We start from the raw sequence: 26,391 nt of genomic DNA on the forward strand, positions 1-26,391 counted from the left end.
GTGCCTGATCCCATTGTGATGATCTCCAGACAGGGGGAAAACCATATTGTGGTTATTCTTTCCTAATCAAATACAGCTTGATCATTCTCATGGACTTTCTCAGATAAATAAGACTCAGGGTTTCCAAGTGCTCAAAAATAATCTCAGCCCCTGGAAAGGATCACAAATGATTTAGCAGTAATCAGGTTTGTAAAAATAATAAAATGAGAGACGTTGCAGCCATGAACTCGGAAATATACAGACGTGAACTCGGAAGTACCCAGGAAGAAATTCTCCCACAAAAGAGTTGCCAGTGATGCAACTGTGTCCATAACCCAACACTTCCAATAATGCTATATTTATAAGCAGGAAGGGATCTACTATAATCAATACTTTCAACAGCACTATATTTATAAGCAGGAAGGGATCTACTACCATCTACAGGGTAAAGTCACAGAGTACATGATGCAGCAACTTTGCTGAAGCTAAAGAGGTCTGGGTCTGGTCAGTGTCTAGAGGGAAATCCTAGGTACACCACCTTAAAGCTATTCTCACAGTCACTGAAAAGCGGGCTAAGGGAGCTTAGCCCGCTTTCCAGGGATCTTGGGAACCACCGGGCTCGCAGGAGAGCCCAGTGCTCCCAAGGCGGCTAACCCACCTAATTACCCCTCCCCTTAGAAGAGGTTAACGGAGCAAGCATTCCATTAAACTCATCTTTTTGCTCATGTGTTGCTGCGGCGTGCGACAGCACATGAGTAGACCCCCAACCGGGAGGCTTCAAGCAACCTCCCAGGCTCGGGGGTCTCTCCAGGATGCCCCACACACTCACAGGTGGTATCCTGGAACTTCCGAGGGCCATGCAGCCCCCAATCCCCGCAGCCCTCACTGGCTCCATGACGGAGCTGGCAGTCGTGTGGGCGGCCATTCCAGCCGCCCAGGGTTGCCTCTTGATCGTCTGTGGGGAGAATGGGCTAAGTCCGCTCTCTCCACAGAACCCCCTCCAGCACTTCACACCGATCGCGTGAAGCACCTCCTTGAGTTTCTTTGTGGAAGTAATACAGGACAGAAACACAGAACTCTAAACAACATTTATGACTATCATTTTCTCCTTCCAAATCCTTTTTCAAAGAGGCTCACCAGAAGCATGGTCTTTGACACTGCACAGGAGGAGAATCAGCTGCAGCCCAACAGGTTCTGTTCCCATCTGCCAGCTTGCCTCAGCAGCACCCCAGTCCCTACCCCAGTCATTCTAAGTTTCTCTCATTAACAGTATGTCTCCACTCACTGGCAGCCTTGGTCTGGAAAGGTCAGAAGACAAGCATGATGCTTAAGTAGGTAAACAGAAGTCTAATCGTGAACTTGCCATGCTCAAGGGATCAAAAGCCTGCACGGAAACGACTGCAATATGATTCACGAAATCCAGCTTTAACAACACGACAATCCTACATCAATTTATATGATGCAATATTACACCGAAGCCCACAGTGCTCGAATTATCGAGGAAAAGGCAGGCTCTTCAGTGAAGGGAACTAATCTGTAATCATGGCCAATGCACTTCCCATTTTCTCAGGATCCAAGAAATGGGGGGGGGGGGCACAGCCAGCATTCCAGATCATAGGGAGAAAATCTCCCCAGGTACAGCACTTCCCTACTTCACAGTGCAGTTAACCCTGTGTGTGGAGAGAGCAGGGGTGTGGCTACGGAGCACTGGGGTTATAACTAGCCAGTATGCTGCCAATTCCCCCTGTGACTGAGTACCCACCTGAACCATGAAAATCCAGATTCAAAGCAATTTGGATTTTAGGGCCCAACTAGATATTTGGCAGAAGATCTACTAGGTCTGCTGGAGTCAACAGCAGATCTGCACAGCAACGGGAGGTGGGGGTGGGGCAGGGAGGAGGTAAAGTGTGCCGTTGAGTCGGGGGGGGGGAGTGCAATTTGCAGATGTTTCCCCTCCTCCACATTTCCCTGTGACACAGTAAATACATATCCAGAAGGGTTGTTATGCAGAAGAAGAAATGGACTTGTTCTGTGCTGTTCCGGAGGGCAGGGCTAGAATCAATGGGTGGAAACCACACAAGGAAGCAGGTTTAGGCTAGACATTAGGAAGAACTCCCTCACTGTAAAAGCTGCTTGACAGTGAAACAGTCTGCCTCACGCTCTCTCCCTCTCTAGAGGTTCTCAATCACATCTGTCAAGGATGCTGTAGCGGTTTCTGGCCCTAAGCAGGGGGTTGGACTAGAAGACCTCCAAGGCCCCTTCCAGTTCTAAAATTCAATGATTCGATCGCCTCATTCAGGCGTTTTAAAAAATCGCCCTGCTGCAGCCGTGTACAGCGGAGCAAAGGGGGAGGAAGTCCTGCCCCCCACTGCGTCAATCATCACCCCACCACACACGCTTACAACGGGGCTTGTCTGAAGAGGGGAGATCTTCAGAGTGTGATGGTGGGTGCTTCTGTGATTGTGGAACTTGTCGATCTCACAATCAGGGATGTGCCGGCAATCACACTTTGGGCTTTTCCCTCTTCAGGCAAGCCCCGCCATAGGGCATGCTGATGACTGATGCGGCAGAGGCCAGACTCCCTTCCCCTTGACCCTGCCGGCGGCGGGGGGAGTTATAACATCTACATGAGGCTTATGATTCTATGATGGGAGGAGGTTGCAGGGTGGAAGCATCTGCAGTGGAAGGGTTCCCACCTGTCAATCCTTTGTTGAAAATTGTACCCTCCCGCTTCACAGCTTTGCAGTTGTTTGGAGTGACCAAGGCTCCCAGACTGTGACCAAAAGACCAGTTCAGCTTTTAGCAGCGCTGTGCAAATGCCTCACAGGGAAGGGTGCTGTTTGCTGTCACAGGCAGATGCATTTAAAAATGCAGGACATAACTATATCTGTTTTAGATAAGATTCTCCTCTTCCCCACAGTTAATATCAGACCGCTGCAGAAAATGCTTTATTTTGCCGGATTCTCCCCTGCAGCTTTCCTTACAGGCCTTGTTTTGGCCAGAAGCCAGCTTCAGATTTGCCAAAGCACAAGATGCTTCTATCTGCAGTGAAGGAAGGGCCAAATTCAAGTGAGGACTTGGAGCCACTTTTCACTTCAAAGTTCAAGTCCTACAATATAGCAAAAGTTTTTAATTGCAGAAGGAGGAGTTAGCCTGAGAAAGCTGCAGGCAGTGAGATAACTGAAGAGCTTGTGGAGTCTCACTACACCGCAAGAAAAAGGGGGAGAGGGAGAGAGAAATGTCTGAAAGTGTTCCAACAGCAACAAAACAAAGGGAAGGAAAACTGTGTTTCAAGAGTGTGACGCGATCTTCGTTTTCTCTCCAGCAGGGCTGCCAGCAGCAACCAATAAAAAACAGGCATAAGCACAATGAGTCCAAATGGAGCCATAGTAAAATGCCTTGCATGCTGACTTCCACGGGAATGCCAAGGTCATGGAAGAAATGATCCCAAGATCCATATGCTCTTAATGAGAGACCACAAGCCACCTACTGAGATCTCATGAAATTCAACGTTCTGTAAGACTGGTTAAAATGGCAGGAGAAGGTGCCATGGTTCACCTTCTCCTACTATTTTAACCTCCACATTAGGTTTATGGTTCAAATTCCATTCAGATTAAAATATATCACCGTCTGCTGCAACTCTCAAGGTATTTCCAAGTTCCCACTGCAAGCTAGATCCCCCCACCCTAGACACACATACATCCCTATTCCCGCAGCCTGGTCTTAACTCCTTTGAAATCTTCTCACTATCCTAAATTTCCCTCTGTGGTCTACCTCTACTAACCTGCCACTGTGAGGAGAACCAGGCTCTAGACAATAGGAACGCTCTCCTTCCCTTGCTAATGGACATTTTTACTTCCTGCATAGGAATAGGAAGGAGCCACAGTTTTTAAAAGCTGATTCAGTAGCTGCTTTGATCCCTTTGGATGTTATATTCTTATTACAAGAGTGATGGATAGAGTGGACATCAAATCAGTTATGACCCATCAGTATCCCAACCAAAGACTACAAGAAAGCTGAATCCCACTCATTGCAATGGGGTAGAATGGAAGCTTCCTCTGGGACCTCGGGATCACTGATTGTGACGAGGAGGTTTTCAGTCCATATCCTAAACCCTGAAAGGCATCTTTGTTATGACTACAGTAAATTCAAGAGCTCAATCAAGCAATGTTCATGAAGGTGTGAATTCAGCCCATTTCATGTTGCATCACCACACAGCATATGCACCTACACTTTCATATCTGCCCCAGGCTACATCCCATAGTCACAGCATATCAAGGCAGTCTGAAGGATAGGGCTTAGCACCTGATCCACAAATCACCGGCAAAGTCTCATAGTGCAGTTCCAAACATGTTTGCTGCATGTATTTGCTGCATGCAGAAGTATTTCTTGCAGAAAACACATATATGAACAGCACATGAGTACATCTCTCTGTTTATCTCTCTGTGTAAACCACCCTGAGCCATTTTTGGAAGGGCGGTATAGAAATCTAATAAATAATAATAATAAATAATACATACATTTGTAAGTATCCATAGACACTCCTCTGGCGATCCAATCATGTGAACTGGCCACGTGTTACATGTTTGCTTCAGGGAACACCAGTGTAATACTGATGTACGTGTAGCAAAAACGCCACCATACAAGCCCAATGGTGGCCCCATCCCATGTCCTGATCCCATGAACACAGATGGCATTGAAAATGGAGAGTTTACAAGGTTTGTCTTCTTCTTAAGACTGTCGCATGAAGATACGACAAGCCACAGAACTTCTTTTTACCCCCATTTCCCCCAACAACCTTTTGGCTGTCTTAGCATCCCTAAGTTGCCTGTACTTTTCAAATCATCCTTTCTCAATGTGATGAGTGAGAACTGGTAAGCAATGAAATGTATTATACTTCATTGCTTATATATATAGTAGAGCACTGAACAGTGAACCACACATTCTTGAATGCTCACATCTTTCACTGAAGCCAAAAGGAAGCCATACAATACAGTACCCGCCAATCAATACAATGTGGGGAAAGTATTCTGAGGCAGGGACTGTACTTAGTCACAACTGCCATCAATGTGGCTGAGCTAGGAACTATATTGTTAAAGGCAGACATATTTGCAGCTTGCACTAAACTTAAATTTAAATTTAAAAAAAACTAATGCGTGCACATGCGTGTGCACACACACACACACACACACAGAGGACACTTTAAACATCCTGATTTGGAAACAGTTCCAGCAATCTCTGGTATGTTCCACTGCCTCTCTTCCCTCCCTACCCCCACCGCACTATTTCGCTGGAGGCATCAGACTGAAAAACAGGTTTTTGGCTTTCTAAGAGAGTGTCTCGCGGCTTGTTCTCCCACCGGAGGTGACAACCCCATTTTTGCAACATCATGGATGGAAGCAATCATGCCTCTGAAGAGCAGGTCAAGTCAACAGAGCTCCCAGGAGTGCTTTGAGGATCAGAGCCTAACACATTCAAAGCAAAACTCTTGTTTGTATGACTGCACTTCGAGGAATGGAAATGACTAAGGCAGGAAGAGGAAATGCAGAGGAGGGAAAAACACTTAAAGAGGATTTCACAGGAAGGTATTTCTATATACAACATCTTCAGTCTTCTCCACCCCACACCCCACCCCTACACATTCTGTGCAGCTCTGCACTACACATGAAATAAATAAATAAATAAATAAATAAATAAATAAATAAATAAAATAAAAAATAAAATAAAATAAAATAAAATAAGAAAAATACAAACAGACAAACATCTGCCACACAATACACCAGATATAACTGGAGTCAAGAAGGAAGAAAAACAAGTTAAAATAATCGACATAGCAATACCAGGGGATAGCAGAATAGAAGAAAAAGAAATAGAAAAAAATCACAAAATACAAAGATCTACAAATTGAAATTGAAAGGCTGTGGCAGAAAAAGACCAAAATAATCCCAGCGGTAATTGGCACCCTAGGTGCAATTCCAAAACAACTTGAAGAGCACCTCAACACTGTAGGGGCCACAGAAATCACCATCAGCCAATTACAAAAAGCAACTTTACTGGGAACAGCCTATATTTTGTGACGATATCTATAATAACCAACAGTATTGATGATAAAATTCAGCCATCCCAGGTCCTTGGGAAGGACTCGATGTCTGGATTGACAAACCAGTCAATAACACCTGTCTGACTGTGTAAACAAGAAATAATAATAATAATAATATAGTTCACACACATGCAGTGCAATCCTAATCATGTCTCCTTGGAAGTAAATCCCATCAGGTTCACAGGTGCTTACCCCCAAGTAACGGTGCATTAATTACAGCAGGGCTTCAAAACTTCAGTCCTTGAACTGTTCTTGGACTACAACCCCCCTCATCATTGGCCACTGTGTCTGAGAATGATGGAATGATGGAAGTTATAGTCCAAGAACAGCTGGAGGGACTCAGTTGTACAGCCCGGGATTATAGCCTTAGTACCACCTAATGGCACAGCAGGGAAATGACTTGATTAGCAAGCCAGAGGTTGCAGGTTCGAATCCCTGCTGGTATGTTTCCCAGACTATGGGAAACACCTATATCGGGCAGCAGCGATATAGGAAGATGCTGAAAGGCATCATCTCATACTGCTCGGGAGATGGCAATGGTAAACCCCTCCTGTAAATCTTAATTTGATTTACTTCTCTCTCTCTCTCTCTCTCTCTCTCTCTCATCCTCAAAACAACCCAATGCCAGTTTTATTATCCATGCATTACAGCTAGGGGACAGACTGTTTGTGGCGGAGCTGAAATCTGAACAAGAATTTTCAACTCACAGCTCATTTTCTTAACCCCTATTCCATACCACCTTTGTATAAAGATGCTCCATACCAATTTAATTATTGCCACGTTTTCCAAACAAGGAACCCTGGAGATTGCAGTTCAGGGAAATTTAGAGAATTGGGATTCTAACAGAATTCTCAGCAGCCTTCCGAAACAACCCCTAGAGCTTTCCTGGGGATACCATGACAGAACAAGCAGTTTCAGTCACATAGACTGGAGACAGGGGCTGACATCTGGACAAATGAAGCACTGGTACTACAGGAGAAGCACCGATGCTTCTGAAGAGTTCTAATGGAGGAGGGTAGGTAGGAATTTTGATTACCTTCCTCCCCCCAGAAGCACTTTGTGCCACTCAAAAATATGCCCCTCATATTTTTGGGTGGCACATATTTTTGGGTGGCACAGAGCGCTTCTAAGGGAAGGGGAGATTGCTGAAATCCCATCCCCTCACGAGTGCCAGTGCAACATGAGTTTGGAACTCTTCAAAAGCACAAGCACTTTTGTTAGTCTGGATATCAGCCAGGGCATTTATAGATCATAACCTGTTATGGAAGAGAGCCTGTAGCGCTGGAAGTGGTGGTGGAAGGGCTAGAAAAAGGAAATGTTTAAATTGTAAGAATTTAAGGAGGGGACATTCAAGGTCCCCTCCTGTAGACACATCAATGGATTCCATACTATTTGGAAGCTTAAGGCTGGATTGCAGATTGATCTGTGTGGAGTAGCTACTTCCAGAGCGTAGGGGTACGAATTTGGGTCCTTTTGCAATCTTCCGCATATTGGAGTGCTCTGAACTTTCAAACAGAATCAGAACCATGTGAATCACAACTAAATGTCTTAGGCAGAGCTCACTCTGGGTAGAGGTCATTTTTATTAAGGCAAGGAAAATAAGCTAAAGCAGGAGGATTGGCACCAGGGGCTAGAACTATTGCTCAACTGCTGAAAGCCCAGGACCCTCTGAAGGTCCCCACTGCCAATCCCTGAGGCCACCTCTGTGCTCTTAGCCTTTGTGTGGTGGTGGTGGTGGTGGTGGAGCAACTCTTGGCCAAGGCAGTTGCTCAGTTGTTGCCTCCTCTCAAAGTGAGCCCCATCACAAACTTTAGGGGAGCCCTAAGATAGGAGAGTGCCCTTGGAGGGCAGTTTAACGAGGGCTCTCTGAAACCTAGAGCAGGCCCTGCTCTAAAGCTTGGCCTCTTGTCTAACTCACCAAGAACTCTTCAAGCCCCACTTTGCACTGTAATTTATCTAGGAAGAGAAGGTGGCCTATTTCCCCCCTTCTCAAATCTATGATTCTACAAATTGCTATCTTGGTATTGTACCTACTTTCAGCCAGTAACAGAAAGAGCACAATCTCTTTCATCACTGGATAACTAAACCATTCTCTTCAGGAGGTTACCTCCTCAACAAAAAGCTAACTACAAGAAGCTCCAAACGAATGAGGAGAATAACCTATAATGCACCAGGCGGACGACAGTAGCCAAATAACCAGGGTTGAAGTGGTTTCTAGAATACTGAGATCTGATTCCGATTCATTTTATTGCTATTAACTATATAAATAAATGAGTGTGGTTATCATGAATTTGGAACTGGAGGTCAAGAGGCAATGAAGTGTATTCTGGACTTGAAAACAAAATTACACTTTGACACTCTTACTTTCTCTCATCCTCCACAAAATATTTTTTAAAAGCCCAGTATCTGGACCTGAAGAGTTATCAAACATTTCTTATCCACATGGAGTAGAGATTTGAAGGGGGTCATGGGACCAGGTGGTAAAATTTTAGACCAAAGTCATCTCCTGCTTAGTCTTGCCTGTTATTGCAGTCCGGACACTAAACACTCTGATTTGATTTGAGTGACTCACCGGTCTTTTCCAGGTGATTGTTTCAAAGTGCACTTTACTACACACAGGTCTGAATCAGGATTATGAGTTCCTGCCACATTACAGGGTTAATTAACTGAAACTGAGCTGAAGTGCTTTTGTTATCAGCCATTACTGCAGCTGTGAATTGCCACTGTGCTTATTTATTTCCACAGAATTGTCGCAGACTGTACATTTCATAAACATTTGGCCTCACTGTTTACTTTCTTTCTTTCTCTTTCTTTCTTTTTCTCTTTGTGTCTGTGTGTGGGCGCGCACACATGTGTACATACACACACCTACGGGCTGAGAGAGATTCCTGCCTGCAACCTTGGAGAAGCTGCTGCCGCCAGTCTGTGAAGACAATACTGAGCTAGATAGACCAATGGTCTGACTCAGTATCTGGCAGCTTCCTATGTTCCTACCTGTCAACTGAGGATAACACTTCTTAGATCTGATGAAGTGGACTATAATGCACAAAACCTTATGCTACAATAAATGTGCTAGTATTTAAGATTCCACAAAAGTCACTTAGTGTTACAGACATGCTGATCCAGCATCAAGGTTTCCCCTCTCTGCCAGATGCTGCCACCACAGCCAGGCCCCCAGACAGAAGGCAACAGGGACTAGGACAGGGCAGCAGTTCCCAGCAAGACAGGATCATCACTTTCCGTGGCATAATGGGAAGAGTCATGTCACCATGCCAATGCACCCAAGAGCATAAAAGGCCTCACAAGGGAATACAGCCACCGCTCAGTGGAATCGCACCTACTTTACATGCAGAAGGTCCCAGGTTCAATTCTTGACATCTCTAGATAGGACTGGGAAAGACTCCTGTCTGAAAACTGGACAGTCAGTGTAGACAATACTACCTTAGAGAGATCAATGGCCTGACTCAGTAACAAGGCAGCTTCCCACATTCCCATGTTTGGAAGAGAGGCCACTGAGCAGTAGAAGACCAGTCAAATGCTTTGTATGCAGAAGGTCCCAGGTTCAATCCTTAGCATTATCCAGGTTGGGCAGGGAAAGACTGCAACTCCAGAAAGCCAGTCAATCAATGTCGACAATACTGAGCTAGCCCCCATGAAGGTGGGTTGAGAAGGATATAGGTGGAAGTGGAACCCCACCCCACCCCAGCACTGATGCCTAAGAGGAAAGCAGTTGAAACTGGGCCACTGTTACGATAGGCGCCTGTTCGGGGGCTCCCCCCAAAAACACCCCTGTATATTTGGAACTACAAGCCTGTAGTTACCACTGTTTGGATTTCATGGGACCATGAGTTCTTCACTTTGTTTCGCCTGTAGCTAACTCAAAAGGCATGTCACTTTGGCTTGGGAGAAGAAACACAAAGGTCAAGTTCAAAGCACAAAGACTGCAGGAGGGCCTCCCTATGCGTGGTCACCCCCTGATTACTCAACAGGCGGGGAGCTGAAGCAGACAGGATTTAATCAAGAACTATTCTTTAAAAGAAACTTTAAAGAATAAGCCAAGAATTCTCCCCATGTTAGCAGAACGAATTAAATCAAGATAGCACCTCCTTAAGAAGGAGTGATAAGAAACAACAGGTCATCTCCTTTGCTAATGAGCATGTGAAGGACTAGCTCAAGGCCCTGGAGTCTGCTTGTTTGCATTTTAGTTACTTACAGATATTCTGACAGACTCAAGAGATAAACTTTGATATGATCATTTGGCCTCTCCCCATATGGATTTCTTCAGACCTTCCCTAGCCTTTGTCCAAGAAGAAACTCACTTTTGTCCTCGAAGTTTACTTTTCACTCTTGAACAGCACAACGGCACTGTCCTGTCCTTTGTCTGTGTTTGAAAGGTGCGTTTAGCATAACACCCTCAGGCAGGAATCTGCCTATAACTGGTGAAGACTCAGTGTGTCTTCTGGGTCAGCGCTGTCTGCGTACCTCGGAACCACCACTCTTTTTCCACATCTTGCCATCGGCACTTCCATTTTGCCCTGCCTTGACCTATATACCTCCGCACCGGCTTTCCCTATCCTGGTCTGCCCAGCACTCGTGGTTGCAAGCTCCCATTCATTTTTTGATTTATGTTTGGCTCCTGGACTCCTGTTACTGCCTTCCTGCCCCAGAAAAGAGAAGCCTCTGGGTAAAGACTGAGCTGCAAGGTTTCGACGCATGTCCGTTGTAAGGAGTGAGGTGGTATGTAAACCCTATCCCTAAAAGGCTGCTTACCTTTCCCCTCATTTCTCCTAAAATCCAAATCTGTTCGTTTCTCTCTAGCCAGCCTTGAGTGAACCTAATTCAAAAACTAACGCCAAAATTAACTCCTTGTGAGCCATAACTTATTTTATCATTTTTATTTATCACATTTTTATACCGCCTGATGTGTACATCTCTAGGCGGTGTGCAAAGTTTAACATAATATAAAAAGTCACTGATTAAAATCCACAAAACACAATACAAACAATCACTTTAAAAAATTATGTTTTATATTAGGCTGGCCCAAAGGATGGATTGCCCACAGTGGGGCTGAATGTGGCGGGTGGGCAACGCAGCCTCCCTCTCCAGCCTGCTTGCCGGCCCAAAGGAATACATTGGGGCTGAATGTAAAGTACAGGAGGGCAGCGGAGAGGACAGCACAGCCTCTCTGGGGCCAAAATATGAAGCACGGAGCACCAGGTTGGCCCGCACTGGAGAACGACCAAGCAGGCGGCGGAGAGGGCAATGAAGCCTCCCTCTCTGGGCCCAGCTGCCAGTGAGTGGAGGGGGAGAAAGCAGGGGGAGGGGGAAGCGGGAGAACTAGAGGCACAAATGCTCTGCGCCCAGTTCAGCTAGTTCTAATTAAAAGCCTGCAAGAACAGGTGACTCATAGGAACCTAGGAAACTGCCATATACTGAGTCAGACCATTGGTCTATCCAGCTCAGTATTGTCTTCACAGACTGGCAGCGGCTTCTCCAAGGTTGCAGGCAGGAATCTCTCTCAGCCCTATCTTGGAGAAGCCAAGGAGGGAACTGGAAACCTTCTGCTCTTTCCAGAGCAGCTTCATCCCCTGAGGGGAATATCTTGCGGTGTTCACACATCAAGTCTCACATTCATATGCAACCAGGGCAGACCCTGCTTAGCTATGGGGACAAGTCATGCTTGCTACCACAAGACCAGCTCTCCCTTGAGGGTCTTCCTGAAAACAAACAACGGAGATGCTCTTATTTCAGTAGGGAGCATATTCCAAAGGCCAGGGGCAGCCACAGAGAAAGCCTGGTCCCAGGTCACCACCAGACGAGCCAGTGGCAACTGTAACCAGATCTCTCCCGAAGGTTGTACTAGGCAGCAAAGATTATCACAAAGAGGGCGCTCCCTTAAAAATCCTGGGCTCAAGCCATTGAGGGATTTATAGGTAATAACCAACACTTTATTTTACCCGGAAACATAGCAGAAGCCAGTGCAGTTCTTTTAATATCAATGTTATGTGGTGGTCCCTTCATGTTGTCCCGGAGACCCATCTGACTGCCGCATTCTGTACCAATTGTAGTTTCCAGACTACATACAAAGGCAGCCCCACATAGAGTGCATTACAATAGTCAAGCCTGGAGATTACCAGCATATGTACCACTGTTTTAAGGTCATTTACCTCCAGAAATGGACGTAGTTGACGTATCAGCCAAAGCTGATAAAAAGCACTCCCGGACAATGCCTCAACCTGAGAAACCAGGGAGAGCCTTGGGTCCAGGAACACTCCCAACAGTCTCCAAGCAACACCATCTGGAATCTACCAGAGAGGTAGGAGCAGAACCACTGTATAACAGTGCCACCCAATTCTACCTCCCCCAGGCAGTCCAGAAGGATACCATGGCCGATGGTATCAAAAGCCACCAAGAGATCCAAAAGGATCCACAGAGTCACACTCCCTCTGTCAATATCCAGTTGGAGATCATCCATCAGGCTGACCAAGGCAGTCTTAACCCCAAGGCCCACACAAAAACCAGTTTGAAATTAGTCTAGATAATCTGCACCATCCAAAACTGCCTAGAGTTGAGAGGAAACCACCCGCTCAATCACCTTGCCCACTCAATCACCTTGTAATTACAGAAACAGGTCTGTAATAAGCTAACTCTGAGGGATCCAAAGCAGGTTTCTTCAAAAGTGGTCTAAAAATAGCCAATAACTTAGAGGCTATTCACACGATGGGGCAAAATTGGGCTAGCAGAGGCCCGATTTTGCCCCATCATGTGAACCACCGGGATCAGCTGCGAGCCCGGTGGTTCCTAGGCGGGTAACCCGTCTAAGTACCCCTGCCCTAAAACCAGGTCTCCGGAGCGCAGGGCATACTGGAGCTTCTGGAGGCCATGTAGCCCCCGAGCTCCCCATCCCCCGCCGGCTCCATCACGGAGCTGGCAATCATGTGGGCGGCCGATTCAGCCGCCCAGGGCTCCCTCCCTGCTCGTGGACCCTGCCCGCACACCCTTCTAAACCGGGTCTCACTGATCATGAGATCCGACTCCTAGTCTTTATAAGTTGTTGGTTTATTGCTAGTTAAATATTATTGCTTAATCACCATTATTTTTCTCTTTTCTGTACCCCTAAACTCTCATATAAAATCTTATTTTGTTTTTGAACTTTAACCTCTACATTCAGTTCTTTCCACAGCCAAAGCTTTGGACACATTTATTATGAAGGTGGACTGCTCCATTTAAGATAGCCTAAAAGATAGCCCACACAAGCCTAAAACGTAGCTCGGGGTCCCACCAAGTCCCTGGGAGCAGTTCCATTAATAGCACCAGGGAGAAAAGAGGCAGGCAAAAAATAGATTCCTCTGCCTGCCATAAAGGAAGTGGGACAGTCATACTGTGTGAGTGTGTGAAGGATAGACAAATACTAATGTGCGCTTCCCCCCCCCCCAAGTGGAAAGAGTTGCACTGTCACACTGGGGATGAGACTGTACAACCTTGAAAGATCATCATTTTAAAAATATAACTGATTTGCCACACTGATTAATTGATGGAAACTTTAGTCACAGATTAAAATGTATCTCTCCTTTCCTCATTTACTTGGTGGAGCTTTACTTGGGGGACAACAAGCAAAGACACCAGCACTCCGTTCTCCTGAAGGACTGTACACAGAAAATAATCATTCCCCAACCTCCTTCTCCTTCCTGAGACAAATGTGGCAGTGGGGGGAAATCAACAATTCAAAGATGATGTTTCCTCCCCCTTTGTATCCAAACCAACTGACAATTTACAATGCAGGATGAAATAACTGCAGCTTTCCCTCTACTGAAAAAAGTTAGAAATAACTAAAGTTGATAACATACAGCAGAAATAAACTTCAAAGTGCTTTTATATTTTGATCTTACACTACTGAGGGATCTTGAACTTGTTTTTGAAGCCAGTTTGGTTCTGGTGTTCTAACTGATCACAATTCATATTCCAAAATTTAATTCAAGAAGAAACTACAAGAGAGCTTTTTCTACCCCACCCACCAAATGAATGGTAACATTTATTTATTCAGCTTCAAATGAGTTCACATTTTCTTTCAGGATTCTCACAAAGGCGCCTTCGCTGAGGTGTTGCAACATGTATATGTATCTAATTTACATTACATATGTATCAGAACTTATATTGTACTTGTATATAGATATCTGTACGCATGTACATGCTTGTGAATGACTTGTACATGCATTCATGTTGGAAGTGTACATTATGCTGTAAAAATTGTTAACCATGAATCTGGGTACAGGGTCCCTCAAATGCATGGTTTGTACATGCATTGAACATAATGTGTGGTCAGGGCTCAATGTGGCTGATTTAAACCAGAGATTTTATCAAATACATTTGTAATCCACTGAAAGTCCTACAGTGTAGAACCAGTCAGTGTAGTCAGTACATAGAAACATACGAAGCTGCCATATACTGAGTCAGACCATTGGTCCATCTAGCTCAGTATTGTCTACACAGACTGGCAGCAGTTTCTCCAAGGTTGCAGGCAGGAATCTCTCTCTCTCTCTCTCCCCCCTGTCTCGGAGATGCCAGGGAGGGAACTGGGAACCTTCTGCTCTTCCCAGAGTGGCGGCTCCATCCCGAGGGGAATATCTTACAATGCTCACATTTCTAGTCTCCCATTCATATGCAACCAGGGCAGACCCTGCTTAGCTAAGGGGACAAGTCATGCTTGCTACCACAAGACCAGATCTCCTCTCCTCTGTAGGGAGAGGAGACTGTAGGACTACTCTCTTGAAACATGTGCTTAAGAGTCACACAGACATGACAGTGATAGCCAGATTTGTTTATTCACGTCTGCCCTACTGAGGCCGAAATCAGGGAGGGCGGTGTAGTTTTCACATCACAAGTGCACATGGGTGAGGTAGATAAACCCTCCCCCTTCCCCTCTTCTGCCTTGCTGCACTCTATTGTTTCAGGCCCTTCTCTCCAGCCCTGCTCCAATACTATGTCCATCTGCATCAGCAGTATGGGAAATGAAAGCCAGAGGAAGCAGAGGGTGCTGGGTTCAGCTCCCCTTACCCACATGCACCTTCTCTTGTAGGAAAGGGGACAGGGGAGACCTGCTTTATTTGTCAACATATGAGCAACCAATGTAGCTCCCTGTCATGTCTACTTTGGCCCTAAGTGCCTGAGCACTTAGTAACTTGCAGGATTGACTTCCAACCACAGAACTACCACCGGTGCAGTGGACCGAACTTAAGAGCTAGCAAAGGCAGCTCAGATCCTGTGTTTCGTTCACTGCCTCTGAGTGATATGAAAACAAGCCTCTCCCATTGTGGAGGACAGCTCTGCTTTAGTGAACTCCTAAGAAAACATGAATCACTCAACACTTATCAGTTCAAAACACCCATGCAATTAACAAGATTCTTTTTTTTCCTATGGTATAATTATATACATTTTAATGCAATTACCACCCCTGTATTTTGTACATTAACAGTAGGCAACCAAAGGAAGAGAAAGACACTTTATTTTTCTTGGCTGAGCATTCCTGAAAATAATAATATATTGCAAAACTGACTTGCCTGGCGATGCTGTCTCTACAGAAAATAAACAGGGGGAGGGGAGGAAGAATAAGACAGAAGGGTGGTAAAAATGAAGCTACAAGAAACCTGCACTTTTCTGTTCTCCCTTTTGCAGGATGCCACTTGCAACCAGACCCTGGCAAGCAACATGCCGCAAGCAACCGGACCCTGGCTACCCCGCAAGAGGAGCATCAAATCCATCCCTAACCCCAACAGCTACAGGAAAGTAAAAGCAAATAAATATAACAAATGACTATCAGTCAGCTTGCCGGTCCCTGAAGCCAAGGTCATTAGGCAGATTAAAGTTCCCCAGCTTTGGCCAGCGGCACAGTTAGCAAAGTGCAGTTAAAATGCCCAAATTGGATTACTACTTCTCCTCAGTCTCAGTGCCAACTTGGCCAGCAGATTGGATATGTGTGAGATAGCAAAAGGAGGTGGGGGCCAAGGGAGAGCCCGCAGGCTGCTCTGCAAGCTGTCGGCTTTCACAAGGCAGACTACTACAGCAGCTAAAGAGAAGCACGAGGACTACAATGACTGGCATTAGCTCTCCCAGGTCTCAGAGAGGTGTCTTTCCCAACCCTCCCTGGAGATATCAGGGGTTGAACTTAGGGCCTTCTGCATGAAAAGCACATGTTCTACCCCTTGCCCATGGTCCTTTCCATAACATAACATAACCATAACGTAACATAACATTAAATTATTTTTATTATCATTATCATTATTATTATACTCATATTCCATACCAAGACCTGGCACTGAAAACTGGTAGTAAAACTTGAGACCTTGTAAACACAAACTCAAGGCCAATCAGTAGAGACCATGAAACTATCTATCTATCTATCTATCTATATTTATTTCTCCTGGGTGTGCCAGGGAAAATGCGTCCTGGCAGCCCAGCTGATTGGCTGGGCTGTGGAGGCACCTGATTGGCTGGCACACCCAGGAGGAGGAGAATTGGCCACTGCGAGCCATGGCCACTGGCGGGCCCGGCCTAGCGAAAGGTGGGGGCCGGGGGCCCAGTCCGGCCGTGGCAAAGCGGTGGCGGACCCAGCTGAGGGCCGAGGTGGTGAGGCGGGCGGCTGGCGGGTGGGCGGCCGGCAGGCAGCCGGCGGCTGGCCCCGATACTGGGGCAGAAGGTGGGAGTGGGGGGAGAGGTGGCAAGGACTGGCAAGCGGTGACAGCGGGCACGCCAGCGGGACAGGCCGCGGAGGCAGCACTTGGTGTGGCGGGCCCACCAGCGGGACAGGCCGTGGAGGCGGCTCTCGGCCAGGCGGAGCCCGCGGGAGACTGGGGTGGGAGGGAACTGGGCGGCGGGACTTTCCAGTTTGCCACCCGGGAGGAGGAATGGTGGCGGCAGCCAGGTAAGTAGAACTTTTAAAAATGCAGGGGGAGGGTGTGGGCAAAGGGGAGGGGGAGGGCAAGAGGGAGGGGGAGGGCAGGGGGGAGTGGGGCCAGGGGAGAGGGCAGGAGAGAGGAGCAGGGGGAGGGGAGGGAGGGCAGGAGAGACTGGGGTGGGAGGGAGGGGAAGAGAGGCAAGAGTGTGGGGCAGGAGAGAGAAGGGAACAGCCAGCCCCAAAGAGCGCACAGACGCTCTGTGTGGGTTGGCTAGTTTCATGAAATGCAACAACAGCTTTTATTCTAGGGGACATATGAGGAAAATTGAGGAACCATTTAAAAGAATTCATGAAGAACCAGAAAAAGTCAATATAGTTCTACTGGACAGGCTGCTTCATAGCATGTTTGGGCTTAATGCTTAGGGTTATGAAGCATTTTCAACACAGGAGCCTCCAAACACAGTCATAGCTAGGGATACGCAAACTGATTCGAGTACAAATCAATTTGTACCTGAATCTAGCTGATTCGGGTGATTTGGGGGGGGGGAATCACCCTTGTGGTCCATTGGCTAGATTCGGATCCAAATCAAATCATGCCTGATTCGATTCAAATCGATTTGAGATTCGGATCCCTCCTATTAATTTCCCCAGATTCCCAGCTTTCATATTTTAAAAAGCTAAGCTCTAGCCTTTGTAGAAGTGGAGTTATGGAGCAAAATATGTGGTCACTATTTTAGTTTTTGGATTCTTTGGTGTATAATAACTTTCCCTCAATGAATCCCTATGAGGATTCATTACACACCTCCATTTCTTCTATTCATTTTGACTATCTTTTGGACAATGGAACATAGGAAGCTGCCGTATACTGAGTCAGACCATTGGTCTATCTACCTCATGATTGTCTTCACAGGCTGGCAGTGGCTTCTCCAAGGTTGCAGGCAGGAATCTCTCTCAGCCCTATCTTGGAGATGCTGCCAGGGAGGGAACTTGGAACCTTCTGATGCTCTTCCCAGAGCGGCTCCATCCCCTGAGGGGAATATCTCACAGTGCTCACACATCAAGTCTCCCATTCATTTGTAACCAGGGTGGACCCTGCTTAGCTAAGGGGGCAAGTCATGTTTGCTACCACAAAACCAACTTTCCTCCCATGACAGTGCCAACTGTCAAAATGAACAGAAAAAATGAAGGTGTGCAATGAATCCTCATAGGGATTCATTATGAGCAAAAGTTATTATATACAAAAGAATCCGAACTCTTGAAAAATGATGACTGCACATTTTGCTGCATAACACCACTTCTACAAGGGCTAGAGCTTACCTTTTTTAAAAAAATGAAAGCTGGAGAACCGTGTCAGGGTTAGGATCTGGCAACGTTGAATCCCCATTATTTCCTATAGCGGAAATGTTCAAAATCAGTAAAAACTAAAATAATTAATTAAAAATCAACCAAGTGTCCCACTGCCTTGAAATTTAGGTTTGCCCCAATCAGCTTTCTTAACAAAGGACGCCAGAGGAAGAAAAGCAGCGGGAGGGATAAGTGCACCCTCCCCCACTCTTAAAGTGGCACCCCCACCTCCTTCGAACTGGCAGAACAGCTGGTTCTTTGAACCGATTTGGAGGCTCATAAAGCGCCTCCAAACCAGTTCCGTGCACATCCCTACTGCCAGGGCAGGAGACAAAATACCCACAGTGGGAACAGTGTCTCCTGTCTTGTCATTGCTGCATTCTATTCCCCTGCCTCTTTTGCCTGCCAGCTGTAGCAAGCGGTAAGCGGAAAGAAAGAAAAGAAGGGGACACAGCAGGTACCTTGTGCCACTTCCCATTCAAGATGGGGGCAACATTTTCAAACTGGACTAAAGCAAAGCAGAATTCACAAAAGGGTAGGTTCAGAGAGGCAGCCTACTTTCAAAGTTTGAATATGTGGATGCAGGAGGGAAAATAATTGAATATAATCAAGGAATAATTCCTCCCGTCTCTTTTAGCTGTGCCTCAGTTCCCCAACGACAAATAAGCAAACCTTCCTTAACTATTTACTCCATCTGGCACTTCCTTCACAAAGGTTATAATGGGAGAGAAATGAAACACCTCAAGCAAAGGGCACAGATAGTCTTGGCAATGGTAAAACCTTGTTTGTTGTAAGTGAGTCCTATTCCCATTTATACAATTTATGTACAATGTAAACAGGTACAGATCTGTATGCATGTACAGTTACTCACATGTTATGTTCAATGCAGGTACATCAGTAAGTACACTTCCTATCTGTACCATGCCTCTGAGGAACCTGTACCCAGGTTCACTTTTTAAATCAACACAGGTACATATTCATACAGACATCTGAACACAGATACAACATAACGAGGCTGTTCTCAAGATCAGCCCTACCCAGGTAGGGCAATGCTAACCCAGGTAGGTCTGGTCGTGAGAAGCACCGGGATCACCCCCAATCACGGTGTTCCTCAGCCAGGTAGCCCAGCTTTGAAACCCAAGCAAAAAGTGAGGTAGAAGGTTCGTGCCTCCTACCTCCCTGCCCAGTTGTGTGGACAAGTGGGCTGCCAGCTGCCATACCTACCATATCCCAGTGCACCACGCTACTTGCACAGTGAATTGTGGGATTTCTGGAGGCCTAGCTGCCTTTCCCCCACCTCCCGCTCACCACACCGGTCACTGCCCAGCCCTCCCCCACCAGCTGACTGGGTCATGTGACTGACTCTAATGTCTGAATAGGACTCTAGTATCAGTCACCAAAAAAAGAAATGGAAAAACCCTACATTTTCACACTTAATTTGGGTTGAGGCTTGACATCTAATGCACAGTGACTGTTTAGGCAACTGGAAGAGAATCTGAGCATTTTGTTCTACAGAGAACAAAGAGGAGGTTGGACAGGTGCTTTTTTCAGGCCCCCTACTAAATCAGGAACAAAGCCTCTAATGTATATGTTCCTTATTTTAAATTAAACTCTTGATGGTCCGTTAACATTTCTTCTCTATCAAGGAGACATTTGCCTGAGGTTTAAAGGACCTGGGAGCAGGGGATGGCATAAAAGCAACAGCAGCAAAGGTCAAGCTGGAACAGAAACACATCATCCAAAAGTAATGGCTGTTCCAGGAGGAAGTGCACGGACATGACCGAGCTTTTTATTTGAGCCGCAGCAGCAGCAGCGTGGTTTCTTAGCTCTTTTCTAAACACACTGATTGACCATCCCTAGAAGTGCTGAGCGGCTGCTCTTCACAGGGTGAAACTAGACCCGCCTCCTCTTAGCAGGTCAAAACACCTCCTTTGTGGAAAGGTATTACACACGCTTGAAATGAACTGAATTTGTTAACCACATCTTCCTTTACCTACTACTTCAACCTCGTGTCACAAAAAAAGCTTCTGATCTAACAACCCTCCCAATGTATCCAGACAAACAAGTTGTGTGTGTTTACACACATCTGATCATCACACAAGCTGCAGTAGCACCACTAGAAGAATGTCTCCGGATATCAGAGACAGGCCAGAACGAGAAAAGCATCCACAAGGTCATTAATCAGAAAAAATGTAATCTTCATATGCCTTTCTCACCCAAAGGGTTTATGCAGATTAAAGTTACCATTGTCCACTTCTGGACTTACTCAAAAGATCACTTAGCACAGATTAATTGCTATTAACACTTTTTAATGTTGGTTTAAGAGATGAGTTAAAGGAAGGCAATGAAACAGCTGTGTTGCATTCTTCCAATATATTTTTCTAGAATCAAAGACCTGTAGGGCTAGAAAGGTACAGAAAACCATGTTATCCAATGGTTTCCAACTTTCTATTATCAGGGAACATTTTCCACATCAGAACCCCTGAGAGCTGGTGAAGATTCTACAGTGCATATTCAGTTCATGTGGGACACTGGCCAGACCCAGAAAGCCTCACTAACACCGCATATGAACACTCACCTGCAGACCCACACTGAAGTGGGTGATTTATACTGGTGGAAGAAACCGAATTTCAGGAACTGAAACTGAATTTCAGGCTTGTCTACCATTACTGTTCTTTACACTGAGGAAGTCATGGTTCCCTGGAACAAAGTCTGAAACTCATAAAACTATTCCCATCTCTCCAATGATGCAAGATTTTAAATAAAAAATAATACATTAGTTATATTTTATATTATGACCTTCCTTCAATGACTTCAGAGCAGCATTTTAGCCTCACAACAATCCTGTGAGGTAAGTCAGACTAGAAGAAAGAGACTTACTCAAGACTATCCAGTGAATGTCACAGCTGTGTGATAATTTCAACCCAGATTTCCTACAACCAAATCCATCAGGCCAGTCACTGCACCACATCACACCACACCAAATACCATACACCAGGCTTGCTCAACTGAGGCCCCTCAGCTGTTTTTGGACTACAACTCCCATAATCCCCAGCCACAGTGGCCAATAGCCAGGGATTATGAGAACTGTATGCCAACATCTGTGGGCTGAAGTTGAGCAGCCCTGCCATATACCATAATCACATACCACAACCCAGCTAAGGTTAGCCACACAACAGTAACTGCAGGACAATCAGTTAGCCAAACCAGTTCCATGTGGTTCTGTAGCATGTGTATTTTATAACGCATACTAGAGCAGAAGATGAAAACCCCAGGAGCACCAGTCAGTCCTTCAGTCTCAGCAGATCTTAGTGCAGCCCACCTTATGCAGAAATCATATCAGCGTAACACATTGTATTACATGGGTATTGCCATATCAAACATGTGAAGTGTGGATAACAGATGTGTGCATATGTGCATGAGAACCCCAGATGGATCCCTGACATGTGCGTACAAGGATGTGCATCTGTCATTCATAACTGGTGGAAACCTCAGTGTACCTGCAGCAAACACACTTGAGGTATAAAGTGTGGAACCACTCTCAGCTAGGACACCGGGCAGAAGGGAGTCTCCTAAGTGGGCACCTTGCTTGCCCCTAGAAAACAGGAATGCCAAAGAAGAAGCTCTGGTGCAATAGACTCCCTGTAGGTCACTGTCCAAACCTGGGCCAAGTGAGGGAGCTGGAGGAGGCAAGAACTCTCAAATGCAGCTACTGAACAGCAAAAGGATGGCTCCAATTACTACTACTACTACTACGATGAATATTTATATACCATTTTTCAGCAAAAGTTCTCAGAGCAGTTTACACAAAAAAATAGAAAGACTCCCTTTCCCCAAAGGGTTCACAATCTAAAAAGAAACACAAGACAGGCACCAGCAGCAACCACTGGAAGGATGCTATGCTGGGGTCGGAGAGAGACAGTTGCTCTCCCCGTGCTAAACATAAGAGAATCACTACTTTTAAAAGATCCCTCTTTGCTCAGTTAGCAGGGGTCAAGTGAAGGTGTTTATGGCCAGTAAGAGCAGCATCCCTTCCTGGATATTCAGGTCAGCTCTTGAGCTAGCCTTCCCCTCCTCCCAAGTAGGCACATTGGGAGAGAGACTCCAAGCAGCCAGTTACATACTCTGAAGCTGGAACCCAACCTTGGGGCAGTATCACCTCCACTCCTAGAGACTTAAAGGTGATGGTGGGGGTTCTAAAGAAGAGGCAGGCAGGAGCCTTGCCGGGATCCCCAGTTAGGCCTGTGTACAAACGTAAAAGTCGGGATTGGGTCCAACCCCGCAAATGTGAGTTCAGGGTCCTTGGGACCCTTCTGAATGTCGGGGGTGAGGGTGGGGCCAGGATCAGGATCAGGATCGGACAAACCTGGGGGGCGGGGATTAAGTAACCGCAGATACTCACTGCGAACCCAGAAGAAAAGCAACATAACACCACAGTGTCACAGGGGAAGTGGTAAACCAGATAATCCAAGGTGAAGTGTTGTAACATCAGAGGATCGCAGGAGAAACCCAGAAACCAGCCGATTGTGAGTCACAATCGGCAAAAACTGTTTAAAAACGGGGGGTGGGGGGAGGTCACACAGGTGGGCCGATAGAGGGCAGGATAGGGTTTATTTTTCCCCAGCCATGATCACTACCAAAAAAAAAAACACCCCACCAAAAAACCCCTAGACTCGCTAACATTTGGAGCTCTGATAAGCTCCATTTTTTTCAGAAGGGGGTCGGAAAAGTGCAATCCAAACTTGGCCATGCAAGTTTGGGTTTGGACTCTCTCCAAACCCCTCTGATTTCAGTAAAATCGGACCATGTCCAATTTTACCAATCTGACTTGGCACAGGCCTATCCCCAGCGCTCCAGGGCTCATACAAGGGGCAACCAGCAGTAGCTGCTCTAGCTCTGGAGGATCTAGAGGGCTATTGTCAAGATCTGGGACTCAGGCTTAGGGCGGGCTCCTTCTCCTCCTCCTCCGGTAAGATCTCCAATGGAGACCTTACTGAACATCCTCCAAACCCTGCCTGTCCTCTATCAGTCCTCCCCTGAACCCTGACACTCCTGACAATCACCTCCTCTGAACCCTGACGGACACCTATCAGGAGAGGGGATGCCATGTAAAATGGATCACTGAACGGAAGCCTCCAGGCAGTCAGGAAGGGCAATCCAACGTAGAGCAAACTGCAATCCATGATCACAACAGTGGCCTTAGAGTCAGCAACAGATGAACCTGCAAGGCATCTGTCTACCTATCTATCTAAACTTCTCCTTAGCAAAGGAAAGCAGCACTATTAGGCCTCACTTCAGAGTGTACAAAACAAAGAAAACAACACAGTGCTATCTTTCAGAGGTGCTGTGAGGATAACTGTATACGTTCTGCAGGGCAGCTAAATTTCCATGGATGTCGGTTTGGTAGAAGCATCTCAGATAGGTAATTAGTGCCTCTGGGCCTCTGTGTGCATTTGTTTTATTACAAAGAGGACTGTTAGGGATAGTGATGTGGTTCAAAATAAATTGAGTCAGATGCTACGCCAATAACTGCATCCTGCAAGCAGGACTCACACTGACTCCAGGGGGCATTTGCCGGCATCAGAAACAAACAGCAGGGCTCCTCAATCGAAAATCCTTTATTCAGGTGGAGTCAAAGCCCTGTTCCAGACACAAGCGACAAAGGCCATAAACCGAGTGCAGTGTTCATCACCAGTTTGGGACCAAGACCCCCCCAACTCCCCCTGAAATCTGCTCTGTTCTCATAAGGTCTGGAAGCAAAAGCCCTGGGTGCTCGTTTCAGTTCTTGCTCCAAGTCTCTTCTTTTGGAGAGGGGAGGGGAGTCTTTTCTTGCAACAGCGGGGGAGGAGAGAAAGAGACAAACACCAGACGGGGTCGCATTTAAGCTGTTTAGCCTGGTTAAACATTAAGCAGCAACAGCTCTAAGCCTTCAACGGCCTCCCCACAAAGCCCAACACTTTCGTTAGGAAGGTTTGTTTCTCCTCCCCATACCCCCTATCACTACCACTAGACCAACCCCTTCTTCTTTTAGCAAAGATAAACGCTTCAGACTATAGACAGAAGCAAGATTTGCAGTTTTGCCTTCTGAAGTACAATCCAGACTCACATGCATGTCTGTTCCTACCATCTAGCCCCAGAAAAACACAAGTTGGCCAGTTGGGGTGGTAGTTTGCCTACATGATTTAAAGGGGACAATGGCCTGAGAATACATGTTTTCTCTCACAGCACAACACTGCTTAATCACTTGGGGAGAGCTTGTCCGAATCACCCCTCTACCTATGCTCTGAATACTACTCTGGACCGTGTGTAGAGAGGCAATTCAGACAAACCATGTCTCCACACAGCTAAGGAACAGTGTGAGGGGGAACAAAATATCCCCTGAACCAGTCCACCATGTCAAGAGGCTGGGAAGAGAAAATACTTAGGCCTCTCCCTACTGTCACACACAATCACCACCACAGAAAACCTATGCCTAAGGTACGCTGAATTTGCTTCCCATATACCAATTTTTAAATCACAGAAATGCTTAGCTTATTATACTTAATTTAAGCCAGTCACTCACAGCTTACACATGAAAAAAGCCTATACACTCATCCACTCACAAAAAACACTTTGATATGGTATACTTCTAGAATCCCATGATCTAAAATGATATTTTAAGAAGCAGCACTCAACTGTTGGCAGTTCCTATTCCAAAAAACAATAGTTATAACTAATTTTACAACAGATATAGGCATATTCATATATACAGGACCACAGAAAGCATAGGCAGATAGGACAAGGGTCAAGAATACTGCTTGTTTGGGAGGTGTATAGATTGGTTTTTATATATAGCTTCTCAAGGGAAGATCTTTTCCACACACATCCACACCCCAGTAAAACATCATGCACATGGATGGCACTATATAAACCATAAATCACATACTCAGTAATAAAATATCTTATAATATCATAGAATATATACGCAACGAATTCTAAAATTTAATTATGACAGTTGCAATCCTGTATTTTACTTTCTTGGAAATAAGTCCTACTGGAATCAGTGGGATTTGTTTACATATTTAGGGCCAGGATGAAAACCATAGCTTTCATATGCTAAAATTTAAAAACTAGTAGTAACTAACACCAACAAAACAGCATGAACACTTTCTGATTTGGGAAGGAATATGGATTTTGACAATACAATCATGGTTGAAATCCAAACTAAATTACTCCTGAAATTACTACTGAAATGAAGTACTGTAGTCGCCCGAGTAGTAATACTGAATAACTTAGTCTGGATGTCAGCCAGTGACTTTTCATCATAAAACCCATAATTAAAAATAATTATAAAGAAAGCGGATTTGAAATGCCCCTCCCATTACCCCCCACCAAAATTTCAGGTGAAGAAAATGGGGGGGGGGGAGAGGCCTGAGAAATTATCAACAACTTCTCACCCCAATGGCATTTCCTCCCAGATTAGACAATGGCTTTTACCCCCAGATCTTTTCCTTTGGAATGACACAACAGATCAGTTCACATGTACTGTTCTAGCAGCAGCCTTTCACATGTGAAGAAGCAAGAGTGAACTGGTCTGGCCCAGTGGTCCCTCTAATTTTTTTCATCTCTGTGCGGCATGAGTCTTGTTCTGGGCAGCAGTATCATTCAGAGTGGGGCCTTCCTAATTCAACCTGAGCGGGATCTAAAATTAACTGAGCGCACATCAGAAAACTTGAGCGCGCACACATGCACATGCCTTAGAAGGAACAGTGGTCTGGCCCCACCTGCCTGCAAGGCATCCTCAGCACTGCATTATTACATGGGACCAAAACAGCCTGTGTGGGGTTTCAACTAAGTTTAAACTTTAGACTTTAAAAAGTGTGGTTTAAACCACAGTTTGAATGGCCTGAACCGCCCCTCCATCATGCCTAGTACTGATCTGAACATACCCCATTCTGAGGCAGGAAAAGGGGGGGGGAGATTTTGGCATTTTCAAGGGATGGGCACACATCATTCTTTAAGTTCTGTGGGAAGCAGCTTACTACTGGTTAGTGGAGACAGTGATGGTGCCCTTTTCTCCTTTTTTAAAAAAACTACT

The 26,391-nt window shown here is 45.8% G+C and overlaps 1 protein-coding gene and 1 long non-coding RNA gene across 9 annotated transcripts in view; one reads left to right on the forward strand and one right to left on the reverse strand.

Annotated features, from left to right (window-relative positions):
* Nucleotides 1–16,298, forward strand: part of LOC128346214 (uncharacterized) — a 44,857-nt gene extending 28,559 nt beyond the window's left edge. For both annotated transcript variants that reach the window (XR_008316847.1, XR_008316846.1), the window contains one exon: nt 15,752–16,298. This is a non-coding gene — a long non-coding RNA (uncharacterized LOC128346214). The remainder of the gene's footprint in view (nt 1–15,751) is intronic.
* PLXNA1 (plexin A1) overlaps nt 1–26,391 on the reverse strand; it is a 423,385-nt gene that overhangs the window by 391,799 nt on the left and 5,195 nt on the right. The window lies entirely within an intron of this gene.

The sequence above is a fragment of the Hemicordylus capensis genome, chromosome 2 (genome assembly GCF_027244095.1).
Source record: "Hemicordylus capensis ecotype Gifberg chromosome 2, rHemCap1.1.pri, whole genome shotgun sequence".
NCBI lineage: Eukaryota > Metazoa > Chordata > Lepidosauria > Squamata > Cordylidae > Hemicordylus > Hemicordylus capensis.